Genomic DNA, 3192 nt, shown 5'->3' with positions numbered 1-3192 from the left:
TTGCCAAGTTGCCCAAGCTGATCTCGAACCCGTGGGCTCAGGCATCCTCTTATCTCGGCCTCCCAAAATGCCTATGAATATACTTAACTAAAATTGTGAAGGAAAAGTTTTTTTCAAGACCCAATAAAGTGAAGAACTATTACAAAATAGGAAGTCCTCAACATGGTAAAGATGCCAATCTACTTAAATTAATCTACAAATTCAATATAATTTCTACTTAAATTCCAGAAAAAGTTTTTGATCATGGAAATTGATCCCAAAGTATTCATAGAGTGTAAAATCAAAACAAAAACCAAGAAAACTTTGAAGATGGTCAAAGGAGAATTTTCCTACTAGTTATCACAATTTACGATGAAGCCGTAATAACTTCAACAGTGTGGTGCTAGTACAGGAAAGGACAAATGTCTAGTGAAAAAGAAAAGAAGGTACACATACACGTGAGAATTTGGTATAGCAAATATGATTTCCTAAGTGAATTGAGGCTGGAATGAATGTTATCCTCACCTGTGTCTTGAGAGATCATTCTGTTGTGTGTGGAGGTGGGACATACTCAGAAATCAAAAAGGTTGTCCCTCCCTACTTTTCCAGAACCTCTGTGATGTGGAAGAGACACTGAGACAGAGAAGTCATGCTCTCTTGAACCCAGGCTACAGCCTTAAGATGCCATGCGACCTGAGACCGCGGGTTCGAGACCTGCCTGGACAACTTGGTGGGACCTCATCTCTACAATAAATAAAAAATTAACCGGGCGTGGTAGCGCACGCCTGTAGTTCCAGCTACTTGGAAGGCTGAGGAGGAAGGATTGCCGGAACCTAGCAGATCAACGCTGGAGTGGCTGTGAGCCTGCCACTGCACTCTAATCTGGGTGACAAAGTGAGACTTCAACTCAGAAAAAAAAAAGATGCCATGTGGGATTTGGAAAGACTTCGGTTGGGGTCAGGGTGGGCCTGATAGGCATTCGACCAGTGCAGTTACACAGAACCCTGAGTTCAGCAAGGTTTCACATATGGTTTAACTCTGCTGTCATTGTCCTGACATTCTTAATAGTTTATATATTTTTTTATTGTTTTGTTTTGAGTTGGAGTCTCACTGTCGCCCAGGCTGGAGTGCAGTGGCACGCTCACGGCCACTTCAGTCTTGACCTGCTGGACTCAGGTGATTCTTCTGCCCAGCCTTTGACATTCTTAATAGTTTATCTCTGATCTGTGTTGTCTAAGTGGAGTTTAATGGGATAATGGAACATGCACTTGAGCAGAGGAGATAAACTCAGAATGCATGTGCACCACCCTTTCTTAACACCCATTTGCAGATAGCCTTTGCCATGTCCCAGGCACACAGACTTTCAGTGAAACCACTAAGCTTGGGAAGTCAGTAAGACTCAGTGAGTGAATATGAGGTAAGCATTTTGTATCTATGACTAAAAGGAGGGTGGTGGAACAGGACACTAGCAGTTCCTAAAAGTCATGCTTTCCTTTGAAAACAAATTTGCTTCAAATGCAGAAATCAAGTAGTGGCCTTTCATAAACAAGAATGACCAAGGAACCCTATCATACTCTTTTTTATTTGTTACTTTTTCACATTGGCCAAACACTTTCTTACTCATTTTTTTTTTTTTTTTTTTTAGTTGGAGTCTCACTCTGTCATCCATAGTGGAGTGCCGTGGCACACTCACGGCCACCATAACCTTGACCCGGTGGGCTCAGGCAATCCTTCCACCTGTCTTTCGAGTAGCTGGAACTACAGGCATGCACCACCACGCCCAGATAATTTTTAAAATTTATTTATTGTAGAGATGAGGTCTTGCCAAGTTGCCCGGGCTGGTCTCGAACCCACGGGCTCAGGCAATCCACTCACCTTGGCCTCACAAAGTGCTGGAATTACCGGCTGAGCCACCGAACCTGACCCTTATTCATTTTACTTCCTTGTATTGACCAAAAATGATGACATAGAAAGAAAAATAAAAATAAGACAACCTATAGTTCTTTTTCCTTTCAGTCCTTCTTATCAGTTGTCAAAGTAGAGAGTGTTGGTAGAATGTGCATATATCAAGAAGTAAAATAAAAACAGTTGTACTATTTTGGTGCAGCATTTCCACTTGTTTGGTAACAACAATATACAAATACATCCATGAGCTATGAAATATGAATTGTACAATTTCAGTGTTTTTTAATAGAAATTAAATGCTCTTATATTTACAGCTAAATCTAAATTGCACAATATAAAAATGAATGGCAAAATTCTTTCTAATAATAAAAATGTTTTTCTTTACTTAGAATAACATAAAATAGAAAATAAAGGAGACATGACAAGTCAAGAGAGGGACCCCAGAAAAAAAGGTAACAGCTTGATGGTTTAATACTTTTAGTGGACCTTTTTTGTGCTTTTTGAACAAGGGGCCCCACATTTACATTGTGCACTAGATCTTGCCGTTTATAAAGCCATCTCTACCCAGATGATTGGGGCCCTGGAGAAGTTCCCACAATGACACAGGTCAGTGATACACTTTTCCAGGTGCTGTTGCAGGCACTTTTCTTTGATTCTGTCTTTCCTGACTCCCTCATCATGACAAACCTCTTCAGTTTCTTTCTGCCAGCTCTGAGGCCAACTCAGCCTATCACAGTGTTAAAACTGATGCTGTTAACTTGATTCTCCAAAAAAGGGTTCAGCATTTTCCATTTTTTTTTTTAAGGTGCTGCCAGGACAATAGAACTCTTTTTTCTTGGCTAAGAAGCCCTGCTGAGCCACAAACAGATGGGGAACATAATTCATCCCTTCGAAAGTCTGGAAGATACTGAGATGCTGCCCCATTTGCTCTGCACCTGGCTCCTCCATGGACCCTGCCGTCCGTCCAAATGAACTTGCTGGTCACCTTTCAGGCTGTCTCTATGCCAGTGATTTCGCTGATGGCTCCATTTGTCCTTTTTATTTCTGCTTCATGAGGGAGCTCATTACAGTACCCATAAACTCAGATTTGTGGTGTTTGGAGTCTAGCAAAGAAAGCTGTGAAACTGCAACAGATGACTTTAAAAACCCAAAATTTTAAGACTAACCTTAATCCATGTGTATATTGCTCCAATTGCATCCTATCCCACAATTTTTTTTCAAGTGAGATCTTTGTATTTTATGTTGATTTTTTGTGATCTTCATCATGTATAAATTTTCTTTACAATTTTATGTAGCAAAAATTTTTAA

The sequence above is a fragment of the Carlito syrichta genome, unplaced genomic scaffold (assembly GCF_000164805.1).
Source record: "Carlito syrichta isolate Samal-C Ts95f unplaced genomic scaffold, Tarsius_syrichta-2.0.1 Scaffold102007, whole genome shotgun sequence".
Lineage (NCBI taxonomy): Eukaryota > Metazoa > Chordata > Mammalia > Primates > Tarsiidae > Carlito > Carlito syrichta.
The sequence above is the reverse complement of the archived record's forward strand: the minus strand, read 5'-3'. Positions refer to the sequence as shown.